Source organism: Miniopterus natalensis, chromosome 1, assembly GCF_054644295.1.
Source record: "Miniopterus natalensis isolate mMinNat1 chromosome 1, mMinNat1.hap1, whole genome shotgun sequence".
Lineage (NCBI taxonomy): Eukaryota > Metazoa > Chordata > Mammalia > Chiroptera > Miniopteridae > Miniopterus > Miniopterus natalensis.
In genome coordinates, this window is record NC_142081.1 from 183,497,552 (window position 1) to 183,513,703 (window position 16,152).

General features: G+C 33.5%; 1 long non-coding RNA gene across 1 annotated transcript in view; it reads right to left on the reverse strand.

Annotated features, from left to right (window-relative positions):
* LOC107524255 (uncharacterized) overlaps window positions 1–16,152 on the reverse strand; it is an 82,659-nt gene that overhangs the window by 33,775 nt on the left and 32,732 nt on the right. The window contains exon 2 of the long non-coding RNA XR_001601947.2: window positions 13,656–13,741. This is a non-coding gene — a long non-coding RNA (uncharacterized LOC107524255). The remainder of the gene's footprint in view (window positions 1–13,655; window positions 13,742–16,152) is intronic.

The following is a 16,152-nucleotide window of genomic DNA, read 5'->3' on the forward strand; positions in this document are numbered from 1 at the left end:
ATCTCCTATTCTCTCATTGCTCTCTAATTACTACTCAGAAAGCAGATTATGTTCCATTGTGTTCTAAAGTAGCTTTAACTTGCTGGGTTGCTTATCAATATAACCAGCTGTTCGATGGTAGATCCAGCGATGGCGGTGTTTTTAATTGCTTTTTTCGTTTGGCTAAGTAAGTTCAGATGGTCACTAATTAGTTCTGTCATGCAGAGATAGTTTTGTTATGAACAATGTAATCAGTGTTTCATTGAAAAGACAACTGTCCTAAAATCAACACTGCTTAATTATCCCTATGAATTCATCCTCAGTTTCTTTATTTGTTATAGCTGTCACGAGTAAGGTGACAGGAATTAAACAAAACCGCAGCTTAAAAGTCTGCTTCCACCAGCTCATATAATGATTCCTCAGTTTCGCCTGCTTAGAAGCCGTCAGTCGAAACGAGTCATAAAGGCTTATTCTTTATTAAGGTTTATGCAATGCTTTGGGACACCACAAATTATACTAAATTATAAGATTTTGAAGTTAAAATGCCTTGGTTTTGCATTACATTGTAAACTACAAACGCCTTGGCGCTAACCCACTTTGGAAGTTAGAAGAGTTTCTTCCCAAGTGAATGGAGTAAGATTTTATCAAAGGTAAGCAGGCCATACAAAACAGCAGGACAATGGCATAAAAATAAATTAAATACATATGTTTTATGTACAGTTTTTATGTAATGCTTTTACTTATTTTTTTTTAGTAGAATATACTTGTCTTCTGCATATAAAGAATGCAAGAGGATTCAAAATTACAAAAGCAAGTATCAATATGCTCTGTACCTCAAGACACATCTCTACCTCGAATTCTGTTTTCACTTTTCTTAGTGAGCATCCCGAGTCTTATAAGGGAGAAAAAACAAGTCTGTACAGGCAACTTTTGTGTAGTATATTTTAGTAAAAGTTGAGATATAAATCTAGGCTTCCTATCTGATGTTTTAGTTTATTCAACAATTGTCCCTTGCCTGGTCACAGGGCAATCTCAAGAACTCTTCAACCCCAATGAACCAGTTTTTATTACACATGTTTCCATGAGATAAGAAATCTCAGCTAAGAGTTTGTCATTGATGAAGACAGATATTTTTTAGCTCTAATTGATGTTATAATGCAGATTATAAAGTCAAAATCAAGTATGATATTTCTTTCAATATTAAAACTATAGCTTTGGATTAAACTATGTTTCTGAAAGAAAATATTAATGTTGCTAATCTTTAGTAACTTTTTATTTTGAACACCAGTGAACATGTAGTCCATATTTTTCATCATACCTTTTTACCTGTAATATGTGCTCATATACTTCGTATTTTATGTTTGCCTGAAACCCAAATTATTTTATATTATCGCAAACATTATATTCCTCTTTTAATATATTTTACAAATGGAATTTAATTTTATATAAAATGTAATAACATGGACTATAAGCTTAACTTTCTCTCTCCAGCAAAATAGCTAGGGAAAATATTTTAAGTTCTAGAAAAAGTTGGGGTTTTATGTTGCACAGAAATTTTCCTCAGATACTGGCTAAATCCTAAACTTGGAACAAAGAGAGCAAGAATGAAGCAACTGCAGAAACCAGCTGCTTGAGGCCTGCCAGACAAACAGAAATTCCAGAGACCACACAATGCTGAGATCTTGAATCTTAGCCAGAAAGAGAGAAGGCTCTCAGGGAAAGTGCTTTTTAAAAAATTTGACAATTTATAAAGGTCTTATAATTGTGGTATGAACTATGCCTAGAATTAAGGTCTACTGTGGAAATAATGACAAACTGAGATTGATCCACTCAGTGAAGCCAAAATCAAGACTTGACAAGAACAAAGTACTTTAATTTCATTCCTGAACACAAAAACACATTACAGAAAAAAATAATATAACCTAGTAAACATAATCTAGGGTTACTCAAAGTGTCATTTAAGATGTTTTTGTCATCATAATTTATTAGACATGTGAAAAAGCAGGCAAATACAATCCATAATCAAGAGGGTAAAGTAGCCACTCTTAGAAGCAGGTGCACAAGTAACACAATGGTAGAATTAGCAGACATGGGCTTTAAAATAATTATTCTAGACATGTTAAAAAATGTAGAGGAAAATATGGTAAAATGTTGGAGGATATCAGCATAGTAATAAACAGCTATAAAAAGAAAGTTCTAGAATTTAAGTTGCTGAAATGCTAGAATTTACTTTCTGAAAAGAAGAAGCTTATCTTTTAGTTTAACAACCAACTTAGCACTGCAGAAAAAGTATTAGTAAATGTGATTACAGGCCAATAGAAATAATACACACTACAGCACAGAAGAAAAAAATAAACGAGTAAAGACATATTGACACATAAAACAACACCACACTATGAAATTTGCATAATTGAAATGGAAAAGCAGAGGAGAATAAATAGGGGCGAAATAAGCAAGTGAATTATATAAGTTCTTTATATAGTTTGGATATTGATATGTTATTAGATACATGATTTGCAATTAATTTCTTCCATTCTGTAGGTTGTCTTTCTTTCTGTTGATTGCTTCTTTTGCTTTGCAGAAACTTTTGTTTAAAATAGCCCCACTTATTAATTTTTGCCTTTGTTCCTTGTGCTTTTGGTGTTATATCCAAAAAATTGTTGCCAAGGAGCTTCATTTCCAATATTTTCTCCTCGCAGATTTATAGTTTCAGGTTTAAGTCTTTAACCCATTTTGTGTTAATTTTTGTGAGCGGTCTAAGGGTCCAACTTCATTCTTTTGCATGGGGATATCCAGTTCTCCCAACACTACTTATTGAAGAGACTTATCTTTCCCCTCACTGGGTGTTCTTCTCTCCCTTGCTGAATATTAGTTGACTGTATGTGTGGAGTTTATTTCTGGGCTCTTGATTGTGTTCCATTGGTCAATGTGTGTATGTTTATGCCAATGCCATGCTGTTTTTATTACTATAGCTTTAAAATATAGTTTGAAATCAGGACATATAATGACACCAGTTTTGTTCTTTCTCAAGATTGCTTTGGCTATTCCAGATCTTTGGTGGTTTTATATGGATTTTAGGATTTTTTTTTTCTATTTCTGTAAAAAAGAGTCATTGGAATTATGATAGAGATTGTGTTGGACATATAGATGGCTCTGGGCTGTATGGACATTTTAACAAGATTAATTCTTCTAATCCATCGACCTGAGCTATCTTTCCATTTATTTGTATATTCTACATTGTATTGGATATGGGATGTTTTGACACAATCCCTGAAGGCAAAGACTGTCACATATTGTCAAACCTTTAAGGATGATATCCCTGGAGAATATTGTTGGGTTCGGCTTGAGCTTCATACACAACATGTCACATGAGGACTACTGTACATGTTTCATTGAGTTTCTTCACCATGAGTTCAATCATGAGGTATGCAACCTTGTTCTCTTATGGCTCTACACTTTCCTATCCCTAGAGTATTCACTGATCCCTTGTTATGTGCACTGACATTAGGAAAAATTGCCTGATCTTTCAATAGAATATTCTGACTGTGTAATTACATTAACCTATTTAATAAATTCCAATGCTTCCTGCTGAATTTCTGAGTGCTATTTTGCTGTTAATGCTTTCTTTTTTTAGATTTGAGACCTCAAATTAAATTCTAGGGTCTTCGTCTCCAATAAATATTTTAACAAGATACTTTATTACGTCTCCTCCCTCACCCCTCCACAAAAAAAACACAAAACTTTATAGAAACTATACTTCTCTCAGATCCTATCTCAGAAATAAGAATCGAGTCTCTTCTCACATATGTGTGGGAGAGAGCTAAGGCTTCCAGGCAATGAGATTTCCTAAGTCTAACATTTTTTATGTTATTTCCAACTGTCTCTCAAATCTTCATATTCAACTTCAAACACAGATAAACTTTTGACAAATTTGTTTTGGAAGATACTGTAGAAATAGGAGATATAGGTACTATAACAGTCACTGCCTGAATGGTGGTTTGTGACCTTATTTTTTCCAGTAAAATATTAAGATAATATTGCATATCAGGAAATTTCCTTCCATCCCTATTTCTTAGGCATCCTTGTATCTATAAGAAGGAGAAGAGCATAAGGGCAAAGACTGAATAAAATCAATAGTGTAAACTTAATTCCTTCAAAAAAAACCCCACCAAAAAACTATGTCTTTTATATTGGTGTTTTCCTATTTCCCAAATTAGATTATGGTTTTCATTAGAGTCAAGATTAACTCATTTATTTCTATTTTTAGTATATGATGTTCTTCTTACCATCTCCAATTTTCCCTTTTGCTATCAGGCTTAATATCAGTTCACTGTCATAAAAAGAAAAATCTGATAATCTACTGAACTGGATTCTCCCCAGATCATACCTTTTCTTTTCCTTAGTTATTGAAATAAAATTTTGGGGAGATGACTGCAGTGCATTATTCCTGTGGAGAGAATCAAAGAGCTCTGTAATCAAGTAAGTATACCAGATTGCCCTGATTTAGTTTTTAACACAGGATCAATGCAAATATTCTCTGAATTTATGTGAGAGTGATTCTGTAAGATGTTTTATTGTAAATTAGAATAGATGGACCATATCTACTCCCCATGAGCAAATACATAGTTTACATAATATTATAACAATAATAAGGCTAATAAGAATAACTTACAAATTTTTTTGCTATTTTAGTGAACTATAATTTAAACTTACTTGGATTTTTAAAAAATAATATCTCTAAAAAGAAATGTGTAATAAAGTTGTTATGTTGGAGAGCATTGTGTAGCATAACTGCTGATATTTTTGCTCAAGTGTTTCACCTACATATTTCTTCTTTACCTGTCATGGTATCTATCCCAGACTTTAATACTTAGTTGAAACTTAACAAATATTTATTGATTAAATTGATTAATCCCTATATTATGTTTATGATAGTTACTGGTCTCTTGGAACAGCTTAAGACACCCATCACCTTCTCTCCTAGACCTTTATGTAGCATTCTCCTTTTCTAAGTCTACATCGTCATAAAAAGAACACAAAAAATGTTTCAAATTCAAAGATACTATTTGGACACCAAGACTTGGTAAAAGAGTAATAGCTGAATGAGAGACAATCATACTTTATTGGAGTAAATGCCTTTCATCTTGCCCTAACCCTCAGTGGCTTACCTGGGACTTATTTTGCCAGCAAGGGGGTATACAGAGGACTCTAATACTGGTATGAACTTATTGCAGAAAAATCAAAGTAAACTGCTGAGCCTTTTTAGCTTTGGAAATCAGTTAGCTATTTCTGTGTATTCTCTGCATGGACCATTGAGTCTGACTGCTGGAATTAGAATCTTGCATTTATTACCTATTAGCAAAATGGCATTGTACAATTCAGAAAATCTCACTATGTGCAGTTTATCTGTAAAATGGTGACAGAAACACTTCCTGTAGTTGCTGTAAAGATGAAGTGAAATGCAAAATACCTAAATTCAATGTCTGAAACATAATTCTCAATAAAGATTAGCTATTCCTATTACAATAAATTTAACTTAGTTTTTTTACTTTCTTCATTCTATGCTACCCGAGACTTACACTGAAGTTTGAAGTTTAAGTACCTTCCAGTAATAGTAGTGTCATTTCACTAAAGGTATTCTTCGCATATTAATGTTCCTCACTGCCTGAAAAGATGACAGAAGAGTGAATTGTATTTGTAAATCCTGGGCCTGAACTAAATAGCAATAAATCCAACAATACTTTGAGGAGTACGAAAGCATTATTCAACCATCTACACAAAATAAAACAAGTCCTCATTTTTCTTAATTCATATACAGGCCTTGTTACAGACCTGCAAATGGAGTTCATGGAGTAAATTTTATACTAATATGATTAGAAGTCTAAATTGTATGGCATGAGTATGGAAATATTAGAAGACTTTTAAACTATTACGAGACCTTTGAGTGTAGGAGTATACATGTGTTAATCATATACATCTCTCTCTATAAAATTTGGAAAATATAATAAATTATACATATAAAATAATTGTATTTTCCAAATTATATATATATATATATATATGTAAAATCTAAAATGAAAAATGACATACTTTAATTTTGAAATAAGAATGAGATTTCTAGGAATACTAGCTATGAATGCAGCCTTAAGAAATAAAATAAAATTAGTGCCATAGCTACATCTGAAGAGCTGTTGCATGAACTAGATAACACAACCCTGTTAAATTGTGGAAGGAAGCAATAGAGGTTTTTAGTGGACAAATGTTGATTATGTTGAGACTACAGGGAATGTGCAGCACTGTGATAGTTTCCCTCAGCTTCCCATTGATCTACTGAAGTGGAAAGGTAAGTGTTCCTATGATTTATCGCACTGGACATAGGAATGAACAGCATCTCCAGACACTGAGATAAAGCCTCTGGGTTTCATTTGCTAACTTTTTTTCTCCTTTGAGGAAAAGAAAATTTACATTTTTAAATGATAAACAAAATAATAGAAATTAAGCACTTTTGGAAGGATTTACTGTAGAGTATTTTTCGTGGGTTAAGGATGACACAGAGACAAGCCAATTCCCACGTCTCCTGAGAGGAAGAAATGGCAACATGCCAGTAAATGTAGTGAAAGAATAATGCCGAAGTGTGGAAACAAAGAGCACCATCCAACCGATCTGGACACTGTGGCTGGACCCTGCGGTGCATCCGGCAGAGAGAAAATAGCTTCTATTGTGAGGCCGGGGACTTTGTCACTATTGTCATCCTTTAAAGATGCTCTGAGATCAACAATGCACTAAATGCCATAATGAACAGTTAGAGCCAGTTCCTGCCCACTTGGCACTCAGTCAGACACATCAGAGAGGTCCCTTCAGAGAGCTCCATGGAAACTCCGTATCTGGAGCCTTTTCAGAAGAGGCCTGGCTGCTGAAAAGTTTCTGACGTGTACTTTAAGCGGCGCTGTAGATGAACCATCTAGTAATTCAATATGAACTAAGTTTTTATTGCATATATAATTGTACATAATATGTTTTTATAAAAATATACAATCATATAACAATACATAATAATTATATTGGTTTTTTATATACTACCTAACATATTGGGGAAAGGAAAGATTAAAGACATAAAGAGAGCATGAAGCATGGAAGATGGAGAAGCAGGACTCATCAGAATGTAGGCACCTCCCCGACACCAAACCCAGAAATATACAACACTTGAGAAATAACCCCAGGATGGTTTGCAACTGTTGGTCATAAGTATATGTAGTCATTTTTCTTCAACTTTTACACTCTTAACATCTTATTTTAACTTCAAAATATTTCTTCTTCAATGTACATCAATGTGCATTTGCAAATAAAATTTAAAATGTAAATAAAGCAGAAATTAATCAGATACAGTACTCTTTGTAGCAATTCCCAGAATGTCTGGTATTCTAGTATTTCAGTAGGAAAACTTGCAATGGATGTACTATTTGGTATAACTTACCTCTGGAGTAATGAATGCTTTGCAGAGTGGTGAAGGGTGTGGCCTCTTGGATCAGGCTGTACTGGTTTGAAGCCTGGCACAACACTTTAGTAGCTTGTGCACAGGCTTTTGAGTTAAATGAAATGTTTTTTGAGAGCACAAACTCCATCCATTATTACTCTTTAATGATGCTGTTCAAAATATAAATTGCTATCTTCCTGCTTTCAATATACATTGGCCTGGAAACATTTGTTCAAGTTAAGTTTTACGAAACACATTTTTAGAATATCAAAGCTAGTATTGTTATTTGGTTCTGAGAAAATATTTTCCACATCATACATCAAGAAATTTGATCTGCTTGAGAATTAAAATATTTCATCACCACCACCTATAATATACATACTTAAATGCTGGAACTTGAGAAAATCCAGGATTTGATTTGCTCATATAATACTGTGATTAGTTTTTGAAAAGGTAAGGATTAATTGGGTGATTACTTTTATCAGTGCCATACAACTACTATGAATTTTTCTTTAAATAAAATTGTTTTGGCTCAGAGACTTAAAGACACAGCTTTTACACAGGGTGTATGATATTCAAGGAGGGATTTCTGTTTGCTAAACTGTCATGTACTCATTTTAGAAGTTATGATAGAAATGTAGTATCTTTTAAGCCAGTGCCAAGTGGGAATAGTTTGTCCTAGAATCCCACCTCAAAAGAGGTGGTACTTTCATACTGGTTACTTGCATGCTTGATTTAAAAGATTTTTCTTTTATTTTAGAGGCAGAAAACAGAAAGCAAAAAAGATTGATGGGATTAAATCATGGAGAAGACAGAGAACTTTCTGCAAAGGTTTCCATAAATAAACTAAAAATGTTTATGCTTAATATGAATATTAAAGTTAGATGTTTCGGAATACTGAATAGATTTCTATCATACATTGGAAACATTTTATTTTATGTTAAATTAGTAAACTAAGTTTTTTTAATCACTCAACCTAAGCTAATAAAAATTAGAAATTTGTAGAATGACAACTGAGAGGTCATTATTGAGCACTGAAAAAGTCCAAATCAGTAATAAGTTCCATCTACCAAGACACACTTCATTCAGTTCTGCTTCTGAACTGTAACCTAAGAATTTTCTCTCGCCTTCTACATACCTTGCCCTCTATTCCTAATATTAGACTTACTTTAAGTGCCAAATTGTCTTACTTTCTCCAAGAATCCACCTCTAACTCTGTCAGTAATTTTTCTGCATTTTATATTATCACCTAACGTGCATGTTGAATTACCTAAATTGTTTTTATATCTCTATAGCATTTTTGTCTATATTGTCAGCAAATGACAGTTTGAGAATCAAATCCAGTCCTACCTGTAGCTGGCAAGCGGAGAATAACTTTTACATTTTAAATAGTTGAAAATGAATAAAAAGGAGTTTGATATTTGTTACTCATAAAAATTATATGACATTCAAATTTTAGTGTCCATAAGTAAAGTGCTATCTGAGCACATCCACATTTGTTTATTTATGTGTTGTGTATGACTGATTTAAACTAAAACTGTGGGGTGGAATCATTGTAACAAATGAAATATGGCTCAAAACTCTGAACTATTTTTATCTGGACTTTAAAAAAAATGTTTGCCTACCCTGGTCTATAGCATTAGTAACCAGTTATTTGTGTCTGCATCTAGTAGTAGGGTTTATGACTTCTTTTTTTTATGTTCAAACACACAGTACATAAAGCAGTGTCAGGGACACACAGGTCCTTACAAAGAATGCACCAAATTAAAGCAAATCAGGGCAATCTAGAATAAAGCTGACCTATGGAAATTATCCCAGGCCTAGGAACTCACTGCTTCAATGTTGTAGAAAGCATGCTTATTAAATGTGACTTGTATAAATGATCAGCGGTAAGATAAGGTCTGAGGATCTAATGTATAATGTGGTGACTACAATTGATAAAAAGGTTTATAATTGAAATATGCTAAGATTAGAAAAGTGTCCTCACCAAAAAAATGAAAATTCATGGTAATGGATATTTTAATTAACTAGATGCGAGGAATTCTCCGGCAATATATACAAGTATCAAATCATCATGATGTACACTTTAAATATCTTACAATTGTATTTGTCAATTATATATAAAAAATATCTTTCTTCTTACTGGGGTATTTTTTATATAAGTTTTTTATCCGGGCTTATCAACAGAAGAAAAATTATAGGTTAAATTAAATATAAATTAATGCTAAAAATCTCAATTTTTTTCCAGGAATTAACATTATTATTTATCTGGCTATTTAGAAAATAATTCATGTGCTCCGAATTTCTCCAGGATTTCTACTTCAATGAATTTAGGGAACATTTTTGGTATTAATTTTTTTCATAGGAAAACAATTTATAATGTAGGAGAAACCCAAATGACTTTTTTCTTAACTTAGAAGAGAATGCATTATTTTGGGAAAAAATGCTGCTGATCCAACTCTAAAATGATTGCCTTTTGTCATAGACACCTAAGACACTGTCTTCCCTCTTACGTTTCTGTTCAAGGTATAAAGAATGTGTCAGTAAGTAAGAGCTGTATCTTCTTGTAACATAGATAATATCTGTCGGATTTCAGTGATGATTGTAATTGGATGACACTCTGGAGACTGTCAAACACTCTGTACTTTCATCAAACAAGATGAGTAATGTTTTACCATAAGTAGTGTTAATGTCATTAATAGCATTTCTTCAGTAATTAGACTTTACAGTATAAATATTAGTTAAACAGTAATAATTTTTTACAGTGGGATTCTGTGTAGGTAAATAGGTTATTCTCTTTGCATATATAATTGAATATATATTTGTATAACTACATCTATACTTTTCCCTCACACTTTAAAACTCACAGTTAAATTTAAGCATATTTTTAAAGCAAAATAGATGTACTTTAATTTTTACTAAAATCCTCACAACTTAACAAAATTTTCTTCGAATGCTACAGTGTGGAAAATAGTACGATACCCTGAGAGGACAATACTATATAAAGCTAAGAATGGATGATCATCTTACTCAAAGAGTTAATAGCTTAGTCTGTTAAAAGGGGCTCTTATTTAAGTTCATGATAAGAGTAGAAGTTGATAGGAATTTTTATAACTTACCAGAAAAATAATGGTTAGAATTTTTTCATATTCTGGCAATTAAGGTCAATCAAATGTTGCATTAAAATTAACTTACGGCTTCATGAATTTATAATATAGACCTTACCTACCTCAAAAACCATTTGCGATAGCTAATTATAAACATGAAATATGGAGAAGAGCTGGCTTACTGCTCATGCAAAAAAGCTCTGGGAAATTCAGTGATATTCAAATCGATGACTCAGAATTGTTGGTGTCTCAACAAGATGTCCTTCTTTAGTCCCAGGAAATGGGTTTTATTAAACCAAATGAAGAGTGAAATCTGTAACTCTTAAGACGGAATACAGAATCCCTCAGTAAAGTGACAAATTACAGGATGTTTAAAAAAGAAAGCCTGGCCCGGCCGGGCGTGGCTGAGTGTCGGCCTAGGATCCAGGCGATTGGGGTTCGAGTCCCGGTCAGGGCACATGCCCGGGTTGCGGGCTCGATCAATGACTCTCTCATCATTGATGTTTCTGTCTCTCTCTCCCTCTCTTTCCTCTCTCTGAAATCAATAAAGATATATTTAAAATATATATATATATATATATATATGTATATATATACACATCCAAAATCATCTCTCTTGTCCTCGCCAGCACTGCTCCCTCCCAGTCTGATGTACCATCATCACCAGCTTGCCGGGGAATATATTTCTCTTCCTAGTCTCATGTTTTCTGGGTGCCCAATACATCATACATAAATAGTACCAATTCACTGAGTGAACAGACAAATGAATAGAGGAGTGAGCATACAGTTATTCTTGACAACTTGACAACATTAAACTGTTTGTCAGGGAAAGTTCTCTGAAAATAACTAAACTTAATATGTCCAACTTTCCTTAGAAAATAGACAACTATTTCCTTCAGGTAAACCAGACAGCAGAATCCATGTCCTTCTTGTGAAAGGGAAAATTATTTCTGAATTTCCCATAGCCTTTTCATCACCTTACACCACTTACTTGAGAATTTCCTTTATTCCCAATTTACCTCACAACTTAAATAATTTTACATCATATACCTTATTTTTCCTGGCCCTGACCCCTCCTTGTTAAGTTTTCCATTATTTTATTTCTTTGTCTTCTCTTTACCCTGCTAATATCTCTGAATATTCTCTTCTCCCCGTCTGCATATCTAATTCTCTCCTGCAATCCTGCCATCTTTTCTCTACCCCTTTCCCATCTTTTCTTTCTCCCCTTTTGTAGCATTACAGTCATTTTCTCCCAATATTTCACAGTATCTGGCAGTCATTTAGAATGAGAGTATCAGTCAAATGACAGTTTTTAACGGGGACAGTGAGGAGCCCAAGAACAGGACAAAGAAAGAAAACCAGGGGCACTGACCAGAGCGTAGAAACAGACATTGCCCTCACCTGACACAGAACAGCAGAAGCACTGGTATAAACTCCACCAACTCCACCATAATTCTCACCTCGAAGGACCATGAAGCAGCGAGAACCTAACAACTCTGTTAAGCAAGGTAAGAGGAGTCCCTTATAACAGGAAAGATTTATAAAGACCGTGGGTTTCCAGCAGAACCAAATGGTTTGAATAATACTCTCAGGGCGGAAGGAACATAAGTCATTTTCATTGCATTTTTCTTTTTTCCCCTCTAAAAAATTACTACATCTCCTCTGCTTTCCTATATACTTTCAATGGGTATTTGTCAGAATGAGACAAGCTCTTTCACCGAAAATGCAAGCGTTACTTATGACAATAAAAATGGGGAACAACAGTACAAACAAAACTTGTTTCCATCCCAGAAAGAAAAACAATTCCATCATTCCTCAGATCGTTCACCCAGGGCTGAGCCGCCCTGCTTTCCCCCCCAGCATTTTTCCTTTGTGTCAGCTTTTAGTCCAAAACACATGACAGAACATGCACTGGAGAATCTATTAAAAACCACCGTAGCACCTAGAGGTGTGTGGAAAATGAATTATCAGCAGAGTCCTACTGGACATATACCCTATTTATCATTTATTCTTATTTTGGTTTATGGAATATTTTTTGAAAACTGCATGACAGTTGCTATTCTTCTTTATTCGTTGACATAGGGGAAGAAGAGAATTTAGATTAATATCAATTTCCACAATAAGATCCATATTTTAGGAGAACACACATGACCATTAAATATCCCTTAGACACTGTCGCATTAGCATAAACGCTTATACGCATTAATATTGGAAGGGTGCATCTAAACTATTTTCCAATGGTTTTTATTTGTTTGTTGCTTTATTTTTTTAGTGTGCTTTCCTGACCCTACTGCCTTGGAATGTTGCCTTAGAACTCTGTTTTTCTATTGCCAGGATGTGCGTTTTGGTTTTGCTTTACCTCATTAACTTTTCTTATCATTTTAAAAATCTGCCCCTTCATTCACAGAGCATATTTAGTGCTTATTAGCTGACTTATGAAAATCCTTTTTAAATGAGGCCATCCATCATTTTGTATATCTCATTTTCCTTACATTTTCTTCCAAACACATAGTTACAATCTATTATCTTCATTATTTTTCCACACACTTTAAATAAAATTATATCTTTATTTTAGATTCTTTTATGCATTTTGTTACATCTTTTTATAAACATTGCCTGTTGATATTATGTACAATTTTATTTTTAATAACTCATTAAAATGCTGATATTTACAATTAAAAGTTTGATTAGCATTTGCCCATTAGTCAACAAATATTTATTGAATGTCTAATGCACTTTAAGCAATTTTCAGACTCTTGTGATACAGGAGTAAACAAGATTGATTAAATTCTTTCATTTAAGGAAATTACATTCTCAGGGTAGGGTAACCGTAGTGGATATGATAATATGCACAAAATAAAGCACATAAATAAGTTATTTCTGATATATTTTATGAAGATATTAGAGCATAACAATAGCATAGAAAATGTCTGCGGAAGAAACTCTGGCCTCTCCTCAGAGGAGTAGGGCCAGGAAAAAGGAAGTATATCATATAAAGTTATTTGAGTTTGAAGTGCCTTGGGAATAAAAGAAATGTGCAGGTAAGCGACATTAAGGGCATGGTAAGTTTATGGGAAATTTAAAAATTATTTTACCTTTCTCAAGAAGAACACTGATATTCTGTCTGGATAGAGTGAAGTCCTGAACCTGGTGGGAGTGGTGCGTCTCAGCGTATGTAGATCTGTGAGAAAGGAAGGGGTCAGAAAATAAAATTGGTAACAAAGGGCAACCTGGAGACCTTCACTTCCAGCCAACATGTAATAACTAGATTAACCGTTCTGCCTGAAACACCCAAAACTGGGCAAATGACAGGAAAACATTATTTGTAAGACAATAGATATCATACAACAAAGGGAAACAAATTAGGTGAGCCTTGTGGTGGCTGGAACGTTCTTCGGTGTGAGATATTCCACGTCATGGCTCAGGAAAGGAGGATCCTGGCAGAGCACAGGGGTCTGTATAACTTGAGGATGTAAGTGAGCGTCTAGAAGTCAGGAGTTGGCAGGACGGAAGAGTGGAGAGCGAAATCACTGCACGGAGAGTGATCTTTGAAGGGCTTTGGTGAGTCTCTCTCAGGTATTCAGGTGAGTAATGACCAGTGAACACGTGAAAAAACTACCCAAGACAGAGGAAAGAGCCAAAAGGTACAAAAATATCAGGGCTCAGTGCTAACGCTAAGTGGAAATTGTGGCTGTTCCACCAGCCAGACTGGGAAACCTCATGATACATGAGGCAGTGGGAAAATGTTAATGAAGTTTTAGTATCAGGAGGAGGCAAGACTAGACTGAAAAGCTCTTTGATAGCACATAAAAAAATCTTAAAATCAAGACCTAAAAGGATCAAACTGTTTCCAAGTAGCTTAATTGTACCTGAAAAGAATGTTCAAAACTATTTGTAGGCATATGAAATTATTCATTGTTCAAAAAAATAAATTTTATAATGTCTGGCATCCAACAATAAATTATCAAGATGTAATTATCATAATGAAGAGATAAATTAATCAAAATCAAACTAAAATTGACATAGATGCTAGAATTAGCATACAGGGACATAAAAACAAATAAACAAAAACATTGATACCTGTATTCCATATATTTAAAAAGTTAAGCTGTAATATAAAGATAAAAAAGACCTAAATTAACCTTCTAGAGATGGAAGCTATAATGTGTGAGATTAGAGAAAGAGAGAGCAAAAGAGAAAAATACCCACGAGACAGATTAACAGCAGATTAGACATGGCAGAACATGAAGGTGCAACCACAGAAACCATGCAAAACAAAATCACAGAGAAAAGACAATTGCAAAAAGTACAGAGCACCAGTGAATTTTAGGGAAACTTCAATGAGTCGAACCCGTATAATTAGATTCCCCAAGTGATTGGAGAAAAAGATGAAGAAAAAAGATTACTTGAAGAAACAGTGGTCAAATACTTTCCAGGCTATTTTAACATTTGTAAATTACTAAATGTGATTTATTATAGTAACAAAATAAACAGGAAAAATGTATGATAATCCTGGTAGAAACAGAAAAATGCACAACAAATTCAGCATCCATTCCTAATTTATAAAAGCAAAAATCTCTCAAAAAATTAGGGGTTGAAGGAAACATTCTAAACATGATAAATGGCTTCTATGAAAAATTTATGCTGAGAGATAATCCTGATAAAATATGTGAAAGAACCATATGCTAAAAAATGTTGCCAGTAAAAAATAAAGAAGACCAAAATAAAGGGAAACATATACCCTGTTAATGGATGTAGCAGAGTATAATACAAATGAAGTTTATGCTTTGTATTTGTTTTATGTTTCATGGCTATAAATACCAATATAACATTGTTCTTTGTATCAAATGGAAGATACATATATAAAGTAGCAGTACTGTCTAAAACAAAGTACATACTTAAGTTCCCTCCTGTATTCCCAAATTCTTCTTTGCTCTTTATTATTTGCTTCTACATTTCTTCTTTTCCCAGTTAATTTTGACTAGGGGGGGGAATCTCACAAAACATTTCTGCTATCTATGAAGTATCAGTCTTCCTAAAATTTTAGTCATGGTAAGGTAGCCAAATAGTTACTATCCAATAGCAAAAATATTAGCATTACTTTCATTTTCTCAAGGTGTATCTCTCTTCAAAATCAAAATTACCAAATTCTGCTACACCAAAATGATAGTAACTCCATAATGGTAACAACTCCATAATAGTTTAATTACATTCAGAATTAATTTGCAACACTGTTTAATTATGTTCATACAAATTCATCATCACCATGGATATCCACTGCAGAAACTTCTAGCACGTTTTATTTCAAATACTAAACTGTCATTTTCAGAAGTCAATGCCACAGTTGCCATGATCTAACGTATATTCTTTACATGCACTACATATTTTTATTTTTTGGATTAAAGTATTGGCAACAACTTCTTTCTCATATTTCAACATGCATATTTGAAGAATGACAGATATTTTAATCTCAGTTATATGTTTAGTACCATTATGAATGGCATAGCAAAGTGATCTCTTTTACTATCCTTTATCCCTTTCTAAAACAGAAATAAAGTTATATTAGGGAAAAACCTTTAAATTTAAAGTCAT